Consider the following 16,455-nt stretch of genomic DNA (forward strand, 5'->3'; position numbering starts at 1 on the left):
TGTTTTGAGAGACTCTATCATGAATATAGTACTATTGCATGAAAATTTGGTTGAAGAATGTTAGTTATATTACATTAGTTTTGCATAACTGAAAAATTTACAGATTATTTATGTAATGTATTAAAAAATTATTACCTTATCACTTGAATTCGAGGCGTTGCGCTTTCTCTTTTGTAATATCCAACCCACTAGTCGTTCCTGAGGGATAACTTATATCTTGGTTGGATTTTTATTGTCTCAATAATTTCTGGTAGAGGGTCCAGATCATGTTCGAGAGGGACTTTTTTCACTCTTACGTCCAACTTGCCTACATTATCTTGTACAATTATGTGATACATGTCCCTTTCCCCTACTTCAACCTGCCATACATATGTATGTTAGCAGAATAGACGAGTTTATTTTATAAATTATAATATCACATTTTTTAGATAAAGAAACATACGAGTGCATAATAGCAAAAATGCACGTGATTGCACACTAATATCTAATCTTGTTTCCATTTTTTTAGTGGATGAGTAAGTAAAGTGATTGCATAAGTTTTCTACAAACAAAGTGTTATATGTAGATTAAAGAACAAATAAATAATTACCAAGAAAATAATTAAAGTTTAGAATAAAAAGTAATAAGATAAGAATTACTTTAGTACTCGAAATCAGTAAATCATAATAGTAAACAAATTTCTAATCTTCAAATGATTTGGATATACAAACCAACTTAAATCAGCTTATACTAGACATCCAATTAAAATAGTCACATGCTTTGAAGATTACATTATTGTATAATTATGTTACAATCCCATGGAGTCTTTATAGGATATATAATCAATTATACAATAGCTTTGGTTTTTAATTCGTTAGTCTTTTTCTAACTTTCTCTTATCATATATTTTTTAGTTCTCTTGAAACAAAAGAAATTTGTGCAATTATTGTGTTCACATTGTTTTTATCATTATGAGTGAAAATTCGGTATCGTAACTTAAGTCTTGAGACAATATCAACAAATGTTTCAAGGTACAAAAAATAAAAATTAGTAATGAATTCAATTACAATTTTATTTACCTTATCGAACATAGTAAGAAGCCTTATCATTTAATTCAATGATAGTTACATATCCAACATTATATGTGCATATGAAAATTAAGTAAGATAAATATAATATGCAAAATAAAAGGCATGAAAATATGTAGAAAATATGTTGTCTTAATACTGAGAATTTACAGGACAACAATGTGTAAAGTTGAAAAGAGTAAATGTGTTTTATGCTACCCCGTCCCACATGGACTATGAATTAAAAAGATAAGCAACATATAACCATTGGCGAAATAACTCGAATTTGTTGTCATAATCAAATTCCAAAATGCACTTGGTGGGTTTGAGGCAATTCTAGGACCCAACAGGCTTGTGGGCCCAGGGCATGACCAAATAGTATGGAAGTCAATCACCAAGCTGAGTCGGAAGCTAAGTATATGGGAGACAAAGTGGAATGTGCGTGGGGAGCGACCTCTTGAACATGCGGGACAAAATGATACATATATGGGAATCACCTCTAGAATCTTGATACATAATGACCGATCATGGGATAAGTCACTCCACGTTGAGGATGTCACATTTTTATGAACCGTGATTGTAATATCACATTCCATATACATTAGAAACAAATAAGATAAGCAACATATAAGCATTGGGAAAAGAAAATTTATAGTGTATCCATTTGCAATCCCTTTTCGGCATATTGCCACCGAATTTTAGGATACACATGGTGAGTTTGGAGGCATCTCTTAAATCCAACAGTCTCACGGGCCCAGGGCGTCACATGTTCCATAGAAATCTTTGATCATTGTGTTTAACAAATTAGAAATGATCCTTTCAGAAATACGGAAGATGTTTTTCAAAGGTCATAATACAGCAAATACATTAACAGAAGATATTGAAACTTTTCATTATTCATTTGACCATAAGAGATGGCATAAAAGAAAAATGTATTCAAGTGAAAAATAAATTGATTTTGTTGTGAATGATGCAAACACTATTTTTGCCTCGTGAAGTTTCTAATTCTAAAGCCAGCCAAATATATTGTATGTAACTTATTTTCATTGTAAAAGTCATTTCCTTAATCTCAATTGTAATTGAAATATAAATCACCAGGAGAAGATTCACTATAGAGGATAAAATCTTAATTTTCTTGATATCTCTTAGATATGCTTGCAAATTGGTGATACTGTTGGAAGATCTGTAAAGATTTTTGTGAGTAAAGATTCTAAAGACTCTAATATTTTATTGTATTTATAAGGTAATAGTAACAACCTTTATTTACAGAGAAATGATTGAACACTCAACATTAGTTATTAGTGCCTAGGCCACTTCTATCTAGGCAAGGGATTAGGCAAGATCGGGTTCCCATTTATTGATGATCGGAAAAAAGATATCAAAACTTTTGAGTGGCATGGATATCTCACTACCATGAAATATGTAATTTATCTTTCTGTCACACGCTACATTTGTTAGGAGGTCCACCACATTATCCCTTTATCTGAAAGTGTACACAAAATTACATATCAAACTTCTTTTGATAGCATGAATTTACGCCAAAATATGCCGCAACCACTAGTTGCCTCTGTGTTGCGACTTTGTCAGTACTGAAATACTTTTAGCATCGATTTCTATCTAGATTCTATCGAACACATATTCTTCAACCAATTTAAAACCTTAATAAAATGATCATTTGATAAGTAAATACTCAAAACTACAAATACTACATCTACTTCTTTATTATGCAGAACTTTGCATGCTCCTACCTCTCAGGGTTCTCTTAAGCCGCACTATGGTAGGAAATTGCTGTGGAAAGTGAATCCATGTGTCATCAACATTTGAATCACCTATCCTTCGTTGTCTTTTAAACACACTTGCTTTGGCAACAACTATAATTGGTGATGCACCCTCAAGACGATCGTTCAAGCTCAAAAATATTGACCCAGGTGTTTGGATTGTTTCATGTCGTCCTAGAAAATCATACAACAAGCTACGATACAAGGATATGTATATGTCCCTGAATCAAGGAGATTGTTAACGCGCTTCTGTTAATGATGAACTATCATTATCGCCAAATCCGCTATTAGAAGCTACAATTGGAAAAAACTAGGAAGGAATTCCAAGACCTTCGTACTTTAAAACTTTGAAAGAACATATGGGCAATGGTCTTAATATGGGAACAACAGTAGCACTTAAATGCCACTGCAATCGTTTGTTGACCTACAACCAGTGATTCAGCAATTGTCAAGAAAATGTTGATATTGAAGGTACAATAGTTGGCTATTGGAAACCATAGTAAATGTTGAAGAACCGTTGCTCCACAAACTATATGCCAAGTGACATTAATCAAAAGTTCCCTATCATATGAGGGCCACTAAACTACTTGTCTGTAGAATTCTCATTTAGCATTAATTACCGCGACATAAAATGTTTGTTTTAGAAAAGAGTTTACATGGGTTACCTGTATGTCATTTTTGTATTTGTACCATCATCTCATCAATGGTTATAAGTATTAGACTTGATATAAATGACATCACCCTGATTCAAAAACCACTGTACTGGATAGCTCTATGCAAAATCTACCGGTATTTGGTATATCATTGAACACTAAATAGACAGATGGATCAGAGAGTCGAGACGAGAAATACTAAAAGTAACATTTATTGTCCTAAGTATGAAAAACGACATACCAAGAGATCCAATTTTGTGCCAAGTAGGATAATGTAAGGGAGTTGACGCCTTCTAAATCATTGCATGGCAAACCAATGTTGTGAACTAAAAGACTCATTACAAAAACAATAATATATGTATGGTGATGAAGAGAGAATACACAATAGTTGCAACAATTAATACCTTATGGGGCTTCCAAACATGCAAGAATGAGAAACTTTTTTATCAACAAATCATGATAAATAAGAAAAACTGTATATAATTATTGAAGATACCCTAATTAATGTCTTCTCTTCTCCATCAATGTAATTAAAGATATTATACCGTGAGCCATGGTAGTTAGTACTCTAAGTTGAGGTCGCAATCTTTTCTTCTGATTTTATTTCTTTTTTTCAATTTCAATTTTATTTACTATTATTTTTCCTCCTTTCGTACTCTTTTCATTACCTCAAAATATTTCCACATTTGTGATATTCTATTTTCTCCACAATAACATCAAATGTTTATATTTTCACGAAAAGAAAGTTGGCCAAGTAGATATCCAAATTTGGGATGTTCTCCCCAAGTTTTAAATATGAATTATTTAATTAATCAAATCTTGAGGTTTCGAGTCAAGAGATGCAATAATCATTTGGATTCTTAATCATATTATCATCGTTCAACTATAAATTATAATGGATATTGATATATTAAATGTGTTCAAATATTTTTTTCTTCTATTTTTGTTCATTGTGCATAGATAATTCATATTCTTGCGTCCCAAAAAAAAAACGAATTACTATTATTTTTGTTTTATTGATCATAGGGATCTCACATTACATCTTGTAATTGAGAAACTTCCACAAAACTAATGTTAATTCAATGGTCATGGACTATGCACATGGTTGCTAGTCGCTGATCAAGATGCCTAAAGAGTCGGGCTCAAGAGGGACTCAACCTAGGATCTGATTGACCCAATAAAGAAAAGTTGGTTGGTCCAATCAAGACCAATCCTTGGCTAATTCCAAGTATCAATACTTGGGATAGGTCCAACCCAATGACCTAGGACCTCCTATAGGTCGAGTTAGCGGGCCAACCTAATAGAGCCATTTCTTTTTTTCTAATAATACATGACATATAATTTTTTTTCTTGTAGCTTAACTATTCTATATTTTTTATACTTTTGAAACTCTAAAAGTTTTACCTTTTATTCTTCTACTTCTGTATTAGTAGCACAATTCACTAAAATTCATTGTTATTTTTTTAAAAATGTATTTTAAATATTTTTTGGGCTTGCCATTATTTAAGTTTATTATTCGTACGTAGTTCGTTAAATTGTTACTAAGTTCTTTATGTGGTCTTAGCTACTTCTTTTTGTAGTTTTGATTTTTTTGGTTTAATTTATAATATATTTGTTTAAAATAAAATCATAAATTATTGAACTTTGTTCAAAAAAGTATCTCATCATCATTAACAAAAAAAAAAAGAAAACAGGCACAACCAGGTTTGGTTTGAGCCTAGGCCAGGTCATCACCACTGCTATTGCACTTTCTCTTCATCTCCCGTTTTGTGCTTAATTTAAGATAAATTTAGTGACATAAGAACTAGTGTTTTCAAATATAAGTTTAGTCACTGCAACTACAGGTCATGGTAAGAAAATATATCAAAAATAAGAAAAAAAAAAGACAAGCTTTATTCAGCATGATTTCTATAGCCTCAAGAATGGGTTCCACAAAAATTTATTTTAAAACATTTATCAAATAAGTATAGTTCAATTTCTTGTTGAACCCTAATTATGGAAATAAAATTTTTAATATATTCAAATATTAAATATTTATTTGTTTACACTTTGACAGGAAAGGAAATTAATTAAAAACAAATTAGAGAAACAAAAAGAAAAATAATTGAATATGTACCTGAGGCTCCAGCGAGAAAATAATCTTGCCGGCAGAGCACAAGAAATGGGATCCGGCGATAGCGCATCACCGGAATCTTCACAAGATGAATTTGAATTTGGGTCGGATGAAATAATCCGGCCAGAATCTTTATTGTATGTTCTTGAAGAATTTCGTTGGCAAATTATACGACAATGATGAATTAACAAATCGATTTAGTAAAAAGAATTAAAGAAGGAAAAAGAAAGAATCAAAAGCTTGAGAAACGGAATAATGGAGTTGCCCACATAAAATTCATCTTACATTTCTAGAGTTTTCCGCCATTTTTTGGCTATCGAAGGAATCAGATGTAACGTTCCTAGGACTCTCTAAGCGTAGTACTTTATGGAGTTCAATAGTGTTCTGTAGTGAGTGTGTTGAGGGAGAAAAGGCGTGAGCAAATGTGAAGTGTGAGTGGTTGAGTGAGAGAGTGTGAGTAAATATTGTGTGCGTATGTGTGAGTGTTTCAAACAACAAAGCTCGACAGGGGGTAGCAAGTGCCTCGGAACTTACATTCTGTCTTTTTGTGACAATATTTTTCTATTAATTTCTTCTTTTTTGGTTTGTCTTTACTTAATATTATTGTCATAATTAGACAGAAAGCATTTTTAGAAAAAAATGTATATAGTGATGCTATTTATGAATACAATACAATAAATTATTTTCTACATTACACTCCTCCAGAAAAGGTCAAAAAACAAAAAGAGATAATATTTATGAAAATTAATTAAGGAATTCATCAATATGTACGTATTGTTGTATTGTAATCAACCATTTGTCTTCAGTTTTTGAGTAAAATTGAAAAACTTAAAGTAGTGATGGACTTAAAATTGACACTCAAACATGAACCTATTTTGCAAGTTCAATCATAACGTTTATTGAAATTTGACAATACTTCTAAGTAAGGATCTATTGAAATTTGGTTTCAAAGGCTGGGTATTAGAAAGAAATATATGTGGTGGGTGTGTTTTAATTTGAAAAATGTAATTAATGGTTTGGTATATAAAGATAGGTAATTTTAGTCAAGTAATTTTAGTGATTATTGCACTTTGAGGATTGGATTTCATTGATGAATTGTAGACTAGTAATTGATAAAATGATGGAATTGTTCATCAGAAAATTTCATTTTAGATCAGACCACTAGATATGTTCACATATGAAAAGTATTGTTATGAGTTTAAATTTGGAATTAATCAGGGTCCCGAATATTGAGACATTGTAATCAATTTATGGGCATATTTAGGGACGGTTTTGGAACACATTTAGAAACCTTTTTTTAATAATTTCATAAAAAGATATTTTATACATTTAGGAATAGTTTTATTTAAATTTCATATTTCGCAACGATCAAATATTAAATAACTGTTCCTAGGTTTGATTTTTCCTCCAGTTTCTTTTGGCACGAAATTCAATTTGTTGGAACTTATTTTGGAACGGTAAAAATAAATTAATCGTTCCTATATTTTATGTTTTTCCGCTTTTTTATTTAGAATATTGTAATATATTGAACGATTTATTTTATTAATGTCGGTTCAAAGTTGGAACTGGCTTTCGATCGACTTCCTAATTTTTTTACTATTCCTTAATAGAAAAAAAAGTGTTTTGTTTCTAAAAATAACATTTATTGGTATTGACAAATAGTTTGCAAATTGTACTTCTGAAATGGTTGTAAACTATTTTTATAAATTATTATCATAATTTTTTAATTTATACTAATTTCTATCGGCAAAATACACAGACACTTGATATAGAAAACGATAAATGTCAATCATAATTATTGTCTTCTTCAGTCTCGTAATTCTCATCAAAGCTATCCTTGTCAGACTCGTCATCAAATTTAATGTTCCCCAATCGGGATGTGCCTACTCCTTGTTGATTAGCAATAGAAAGCTCAATGACTAAGTGTATACCATTTGGATCATGCAGGTCATAATTATGATTGTCCGTCGCAACTTGTGGAGTAATTATTGTCTCACCCTCTTGAAGCGCAATGTCGGTCCATCGACAGTCAGGTTATATATTGCTTTGGGCATCACGTTTGGCTTCCTTTCGTCCAGCTCAAGCTCCAGTCAATTACATATGATCTTCAGGTCCTTCCGTATATTTACAGTATCCTTCATTGTTCCTTTTATATCCATCACGATATTGAATATATTGTTAAGCATGTTCTTCTCAATGTGTATAACATCAAGATTGTGTCGTATCAGATGCATCGATCAGTACTCCAGCTCTTAAAAGATATTTTTCTTTGTCCACTTATGCTCACTACCGTACCCATTCGAGAGTGACAACAACACTTCAACCGAAGGACCAAACTCTTCAACCATTTGCGGATCTTTTCTCCTATCAATCTTGGTCATGCGACATTCTCTTCTACTCAATTCTTAGTGAATACTTTCTTCCTTTTATACGGATGACCTAGAGGGAGGAACTGTCTATGCCAGTCAAAGCAGCACGCCTTCCTACCGCTCTGCAAGTAAAATGAACGTGTGTCTTTCATAATAACTGGAAACCGCATAACACTAGTAGAACATCATCCAGACGCCATTCTATAAGTGGGTAGCTGCTTACAATTTGCATCAACACGGCATCCATTGGGAATATCTCGCTTCTCAGTATCGCATGTTAGTATACCTACATGTCGCAGATTTTGCAACTCGTCGATCAGCGGCTCCAGGTAAACATCGATGAGATGTTTTGGATTGGAAGGACCAGGGATCACCATCATCATGAACATATACTCAGCACTCATGCACATTCCAAGTGGGAGATTGTATGGTGTAAGTATAATGGGCTAACATGAGTACGTATGATCGTACTACCTGTGTGTAGCGAGCCCATCCGTGCACAAACCTAGTCTAACATTAAGGGGCTCTACCGAAAAATGAGGATATGTCCGGTCAAAATTCCTCCATGCATCTGAGTCAAACGGATGCCACATGGATCCCTCTTCTGTTTGATTATTGGCATGCCATGTTATTTTCTCGCTAGTCGCTTCTGAAACATACAACCTTTGCAGATGTATAATTATGTTACAACCCCATGTAGTCTTTATAGGATATATAATCAATTATACAATAGCTTTTGTTTTTAATTCATTAGTCTTTTTCTTACTTTCTCTTATCATATTTTTTTTTAGTTATCTTGAAACAAAAGCTATTTGTGCAATTATAGTGTCAAAATTTTTTTTGATCATTATGAGTGAAAATTTTGCATCATAACTTTTGTCCTAAGACAATATCAACAAACGTTTCAAGGTACAAAATATGAAAATTAGTAATGAATCAAACCTACATTTAATTTATAATTTTATTTACCTTATCAAACTTAGTTAAACTATATACCATGATTAACCAATTTATCTCATAATATTTTTTTATTTACAATAACTAATTTTTATGTCCTTATAAAATTATTTTTAGTTTCATTAATAAACGAGTATCAAATAATACATTAGAGTTTTACAACACGTTTATGTGTACTTGTTAGATGGACATATCTTACAATTTTTTGTTTAAATTCATTTTGGATACACTACTTGTAAACCCATAAGAGACCACGGGGAAGAACCTTCATTTCATAATTAACTTATTTACAATTTAATATTTTGTAAATTTATGTTTACTTCATTAAATTTTTGAGTACCCGAATGAGACAATTATTTGTGATGCTTTAAGTAAAAGAAAAGATTTTTCAACATTTTCAACTCCCATTTTATTTCAGCGTTTTTATTTTTCATTAAAATTCAATTTCCTGTTACTATATTAAAAAGGGAAGTTATTTGTTCATATATCAGTTCACAATCTATTAGTATTAAAGTAAAACTTTAGTTTAAACTTGAAATAAAATCTGTCTATAATAGAAACTAATCAATTTCATTAAAGAGCTTAGTCATGTATTGCCTTGCTATCTTAATCAACTTAGATATTATCACAAATATTATAGGTAACCACATGAACCATTATGTATTATATAGCTAAATTCAAGATCTTAGCTAAAGATAGACCACATCAATGATTGATTAACATGCGTCTACAATTACTGACCTTGCATGAAACACAAAAAAAAAAAAAAAACAAAAATGAGAACACCTGAGTGATTTAAGGTTCAAATATGTAATGGATATAAATTCAAATTGACAAGTGGACATACCTTATGCATTTCTAAAATATAGTTGTGGCCTCGTTGATGATGTCGCAAAAGTCCAAAAGAGACCTTCCAAGTGCCTTGAACTACACACCTATCTCAATTTCTCTTTTTACTTGAATATCTACTACTTGATTCAGGTTGATCCTGTACCAAAAAAACAGGCACATTAAAATAAAAATAGTATTAAATAAGTCACAGATAAAGTAATAAGTCTAAGTATATTAGATTAAAGAGATAAAAAAACTCCAATAACCAATCAGTCGGAAGTGGCCGTGTATGAAAGAAAACTTATAAACTTCAACTGAAACTTTTAACAAAAAAATAAAGTGACCATCTAAGTTTTATTGATATAGTGAGACATATTGCTTTATATTGCAAATTGCATACCTTCACCACCAAATTTCAATCGATAAATAATTTTCTTATTCAATAAAAACACTTCTTGCATTTGTCTCTATCAATATAATATAGCCATCAACTGTTTTGCGTGATTTTATTAAATTAAATTTGTTTTCCTTCAATACAAACTTGCAGTTATTATTACGCTTAGCAAATTTACCACAAAAATTTTTGGATTTAGACCAACGTTTGGGTCAAGCTTCATCGAATTTTGAGAACGTTCAAAATTTAGCTATTTTGCGAGGTTTTAATAAAGGAAGTTTGTTTCACCTTTATATACAAACTTATAGTTATTATTACGCTTACCAAATTTATCACACAAATTCATGGGACTAGACCAATGTTTGGTTCATGTTTTGTCGAATTCTAAGAACGTTCAAAATTTAACTGTTTCACGTTGTTTATTAAAGCAAGTTTGTTTCCCTTTTACACAAACTTGTATTTATTATTATGCATAGAAAATTTACCACACAAATTCTTGGGTCAAGACCAACGTTTGGGTCGAATTTCGTCGAATTCTGAGAACGTTCAAAATTGAGCTGTTTTGCGCGGTTTTATTAAAACGAGTTTGTTTCCCTATTACACAAACTTATAGGTATTATTACGCTTAGAAAATTTACCAAACAAATTCTTGGGTCTAAACTCAAATTTTGTTAAATTCTGAAAACGTTCAACTTTTACCTATTTTGCGTGATTTTACTGAAGCAAGTTTGCTTCCCTTTTACACAAACTTGTTGTTATTATTACGCTTAGCAAATTTACCACAATATTCTTAGGTCTGGACCAACGTTTGGGTCAAGTTTATTTAGCTGTTTTGCGAGTTTTTGATAATGGAAGTGTATTTCACTCTTATACAAACCTGTAGTTATTAATACGCTTAGCAAATTACCACACAAATTCTTAGGACTAGACCAACGTTTGGGTCATGTTTCGTCGAATTCCGAAAACGTTCCAAATTGGCTGTTTTGCGCGGATTAATTAAAGCAAGTTTGTTTCCCTTTTACACAAACTTGTATTTATTATTATGCTTAGCAAATTTACCATATAAATTCTTGGGTCTAGACCAACGTTTGGATCAAGTTTCGTCGAATTCTAAGAACGTACAAAATTAAGCTATTTTGCGCGGTTTTTTATTAAAACAACTTTATTTCCCTATTACACAAACTTATAGGTATTATTACGCTTAGCAAATTTACCACATAAATTTTTGGGTGTAGACTCAAATTTCGTCGAATTCTAAGATTGTTCAATATTCAGCTGTTTTGCACGATTTTATTAAAGCACGTTTGTTTTCCTTTTACACAACTTCTTGTTATTATTACGCTTAGCAAATTTACCATACATATTCTTAGGTCTAGACCAACGTTTGGGTCATGTTTCGTCGAATTCTAAAAACGTTCAAAATTTAGCTGTTTTGTGCGGTTTTATTAAAGCAAGTTTGTTTTCCTTTTACACAAAGTTGTAGTTATTATTACGCTTAGTAATTTACCACACAAATTTTCGGTCCTAGACCAACATTTGGGTCAACTTTCGTCGAATTCTGAGAACGTTCAAAATTTAGTTGTTTTGCGCGGTTTTATAAAAGCAAATTTGTTTTCCTTTTATAAAAACTTGTAGTTATTATTACGCTTAGCAAATTTACCACACATATTCTCTGGTCTGGACCAACGTTGGGATCAAGTTTCGGTGAATTCTGAGAACGTTCATAATTTAACTGTTTTGCGTGGTTCTATTAAAGCAAGTTTATTTCCTTTTCCACGAACTTGTAGTTATTATTACGCTTAACAAATTTACCACACAAATTTTTGGGTCTGAACCATCGTTTGGGTCAGGTATCGTCAAATTCTGAGAACGTTCAATATTTAGCTGTTTTGTGTGGTTTTATTAAAATAGATTTATTTCCCTTTTATATAAACTTGCAGTTATTATTACGCTTAGCAAATTTACCACAAAAATTCTTGGGTCTAGACTAACGTTTCATAGAATTTTGAGAACATTCAAAATTTAGCTGGTTTGCGAGGTTTTAATAAAGGAAGTTTGTTTACGTTTTATACAAACTTGTTGTTATTATTACGCTTAACAAATTTACCACACAAATTCTTGTGGATAAACCAACGTTTGGGTCATGTTTTGTCAAATTCTGATAACGTTAAAAATTTAGCTGTTCTGCGCGGTTTATTTAAGCAAGTTTGTTTTCTTTTTACACAAACTTGTACTTATTATTACGCTTACCAAATTTACCACACAAATTCTTGGGTCTGAACCATCGTTTGGGTCAGGTATCGTCGAATTCTGTGAACGTTAAAAATTAAGTTGTTTTGCGAGGTTTTATTATAGCAAGTTTGTTTCCCTATTACACAAACTTGTAGGTATTATTACGCTTAACAAATTTACCACACAAATTCTTGGGTTTGAACCATCGTTTGGGTCAGGTATCGTAGAATTCTGAGAACGTTCAATATTTAGTTGTTTTGCGTGGTTTTATAAAATTAAATTTGTTTCCCTTTTATGCAAACTTGCAGTTATTATTACGCTTAGCAAATTTACCACAAAAATTCTTGGGTCTAGACCAACGTTTGGGTCATGTTTCATAGAATTTTGAGAACATTCAAAATTTAGCTATTTTGTGAGGTTTTAATAAAGGAAGTTTGTTTACGTTTTATACAAACTTGTAGTTATTATAACGCTTAACAAATTTACCACACAAATTCTTGTGGCTAGACCAACGTTTGGGTCATGTTTTGTCAAATTCTGATAACGTTAAAAATTTAGTTGTTTTGCGCGGTTTATTTAAGCAAGTTTGTTTTCTTTTTACACAAACTTGTACTTATTATTACGCTTACCAAATTTACCACACAAATTCTTGGGTCTGAACCATCGTTTGGGTCAGATATCGTCGAATTCTGTTAATGTTAAAAATTAAGCTGTTTTGCGCGGTTTTATTATAGCAAGTTTGTTTCCCTATTACACAAACTTGTAGATATTATTATGCTTAACAAATTTACAACACAAATTCTTGGGTTTAAACCATCGTTTGGGTCAGGTGTCGTAGAATTCTGAGAACGTTCAATATTTAGTTGTTTTGCGTGGTTTTATTAAATTAAATTTGTTTCCCTTTTATGCAAACTTGCAGTTATTATTACGCTTAGCAAATTTACCACAAAAATTCTTGGGTCTAGACCAACGTTTGGGTCAAGTTTCATAGAATTTTGAGAACATTCAAAATTTAGTTGTTTTGTGAGGTTTTAATAAAGGAAGTTTGTTTACGTTTTATACAAACTTGTAGTTATTATAACGCTTAACAAATTTACCACACAAATTCTTGTGGCTAGACCAATGTTTAGGTCATGTTTTGTTAAATTCTGATAACGTTAAAAATTTAGCTGTTTTGCGCGGTTTTATTAAAGCAAGTTTCTTTTCTTTTTACACAAACTTGTACTTATTATTACGCTTACCAAATTTACCACACAAATTCTTGGGTCTAGACCAACATTTGGGTTAAGTTTCGTCCAATTCTGAGAACGTTCAAGATTTAGCTGTTTTGCGCGGTTTTATTAAATCAAGTTTGTTTCCCTATTACTCAAAGTTGTAGTTATTATTAGGCTTAGCAAATTTATCGCACAAATTCTTGGGTCTAGACTCAAGTTTTGTCGAATTCTGAGAACGTTCAAGATTTAGCTGTCTTACGCAGTTTTATTAAAGCAAGTTTGTTTCCCTTTTACACAAACTTGTTGTTATTATTACGCATAGCATATTTACTACATAAATTTTTAGGTCTAGACCAACGTTTGGGTCGTCGAATTCTGTGAATGTTCAAAATTAAGCTGTTTTGCGCGGTTTTATTAAAGTAAGGTTGTTTCCCTATTACACAAACTTGTAGGTATTATTACACTTAACAAATTTACCACACAAATTCTTTGGTCTAGACTCAAGTTTCGTCGAATTTTGAAAATATTCAAAATTTAGCTGTTTTGCACGGTTTCATTAAAACAAGTTTGTTTTCCTTTTACACAAACTTGAAGTTATTATTACGCTTAATAAATTACCGCAAAAATTCTAGGGTCTAGACAAATGTTTGGGTCTAGTTTCGTCGAATTCTGAGAACGTCCAAAATTTAGTTGTTTTGCGCGGTTTTATAAAAGCAAGTTTGTTCCCTTTTATTCAAACTTCTACTTATTATTATGCTTAGCAAATTTACCATACAAATTCTCGGGTCGAGACCAATGTTTGGGTCATGTTTCGTCGAATTCTGAGAACGTTCAAAATTTAGCTGTTTTGCGCGGTTTTATTAAAGAAAGTTTGTTTCCCTTTTACACAAACTTGTACTTATTATTATGCTTAGCAAATTTACCACACAAATTCTTGGGTCTAGACCAACGTTTGGGTCAAGTTTCGTCGAATTCTCAGAACGTTCAAAATTAAGCTGTTTTGCGCGGTTTTATTAAAGCAAGTTTGTTCCCTATTACACAAACTTGTTGGTATTATTACGCTTAGCAAATTTACCACACAAATTCTTGGGTCTACACTCAAGTTTCGTCGAATTCTGAGAACGCTCAACATTTAGCTGTTTTACACGATTTTATTAAAGCAAGTTTGATTCCCTTTTACACAAACTTATTGTTATTGTTACGCTTCGCAACTTTACCACAATATTCTTAGGTCTAGACCAACGTTTGGGTCAAGTTTGTTTGGCTGTTTTGCGAATTTTTGATAATGGAAGTTTGTTTCCCTCTTATACAAACTTGTAGTTATTATTACATTTAGCAAATTTACCGCACAAATTCTTGGGACTAGACCAACATTTGGGTCATTATTCGTCGAATTCTGAGAACGTTCAAAATTGGTAGTTTTGCGTGGTTTTATTAAAGCAAGTTTGTTTCCTTTTTAAACAAACTTGTACATATTATTATGCTTAGCAAATTTACCACACAAATTCTTGGGTCTAGACCAACGTTTGGGTCAAGTTTCGTCGAATTCTAAGAACGTTCAAAATTAAGTTGTTTTGCGCGGTTTATTAAAGCAAGTTTGTTTTCCTTTTACACAAACTTGTTGTTATTATTACGCTTAGCATATTTACTACACAAATTTTTAGGTCTAGACCAACGTTTGGGTCAACCGCCATCGAATTCTAAGAACGTTCAAAATTAAATTGTTTTGCGCGGTTTTATTAAAGCAAGTTTGTTTTGCTATTACACAAACTTATAGGTATTATTACACTTAGCAAATTTACCACACAAATTCTTGGGTCTAGACTCAAGTTTCGTCGAATTCTGAAAACGTTCAAAATTTAGCTGTTTTGCACGGTTTCATTAAAACAAGTTTGTTTCCCTTTTACACAAACTTGTAGTTATTATTATGCTTAGTAAATTACCACACAAATTCTTGGGTCTAGTCCAACGTTTGGGTCAAATTTTGTGTCCAAAATTTAGTTGTTTTGCGCGGTTTTATAAAAGCAAGTTTGTTTCCTTTTTATACAAACTTGTAGTTATTATTACACTTAGCAAATTTACCACACAAATTCTCGGGTCTAGGCCAACGTTTGGGTCAAGTTTCGTCGAATTTTGAAAATGTTCAAAATTTAGCTGTTTTGCGCGGTTTTATTAAAACAAGTTTATTTTCCTTTTACACAAACTTGAAATTATTATTACGCTTAACAAATACCCGCACAAATTCTCGGGTCTAGAAAAATGTTTGGGTCAAGTTTCGTCGAATTCTGAGAACGTCCAAAATTTAGTTGTTTTGCGCGGTTTTATAAAAGCAAGTTTGTTCCCTTTTATTCAAACTTCTAGTTATTATCACGCTTAGCAAATTTACCATACAAATTCTCGGGTCTAGACCAATGTTTGGGTCATGTTTCGTCGAATTCTGAGAACGTTCAAAATTTAACTTTTTTGCGCGGTTTATTAAAGCTAGTTTGTTTCCCTTTTACACAAACTTGTACTTATTATTATGCATAGAAACTTTACTACACAAATTCTTTAGTCTAAACCAACGTTTGGGTCAGGTTTCATCGAATTCTTAGAACGTTCAAAATTAAGCTGTTTTGCGCGGTTTTATTAAAGCAAGTTTGTTTTCATATTACACAAACTTGTAGGTATTATTACGTTTAGCAAATTTACCACACAACTTCTTGGGTCTAGGCTCAAGTTTCCTCAAATTCTGAGAATGTTCAATATTTAGCTATTTTGCGCAATTTTATTAAAGCAACTTTGTTTCCCTTTTACACAAACTCGTTGTTATTTTTACGCTCAGCAAATTTACCACATATATTCTTAGGTCTAGACCAACGTTTGGGT

This window comes from Sesamum indicum, linkage group LG3 (assembly GCF_026168435.1).
Source record: "Sesamum indicum cultivar Baizhima isolate 11 linkage group LG3, ASM2616843v1, whole genome shotgun sequence".
NCBI classification, from domain to species: domain Eukaryota; kingdom Viridiplantae; phylum Streptophyta; class Magnoliopsida; order Lamiales; family Pedaliaceae; genus Sesamum; species Sesamum indicum.